We start from the raw sequence: 429 nt of genomic DNA, 5'->3' as shown, positions 1-429 counted from the left end.
GATGTGGCCATCGGCATCCAACATGATGTTTACTGGCTTAATATCTCTGCAATGAAATAAGAAAACATAATAAGAAATCTACCCCATGATACAGGAGATGGAAAATGGGTCACTGCAAGATCAGATGGACTAGGCAGACAGGAGCCCAGGAAAGTTGGGGGCAATTTTTTGAGCATGTAGAGGGGACAGAGAGAAGGAGGAAAGTTGTGCTTACCGGTGGACGATGTTGTGTCCGTGGAGGAACTGGAGACCACATACAATCTCTGCTGTGTAGAATCTGATGGAGAGAACAGAGTGTAGTATCAATGTCATCGCTGATACCTCCTTCCCTCCTGGGCTACATGACCTGCCAGTCCTCTCCCAGCTACATCTCCACCTCTGCTTTTATTTTCACCCCTCTGCTCTCTTTTTCGTATATCTTCCTCATAC

This window comes from Phyllobates terribilis, unplaced genomic scaffold (genome assembly GCF_046119375.1).
Source record: "Phyllobates terribilis strain yellow unplaced genomic scaffold, ASM4611937v1 Scaffold_244__1_contigs__length_2968133, whole genome shotgun sequence".
NCBI lineage: Eukaryota > Metazoa > Chordata > Amphibia > Anura > Dendrobatidae > Phyllobates > Phyllobates terribilis.
Note: the sequence above shows the minus strand (reverse complement) of the source record.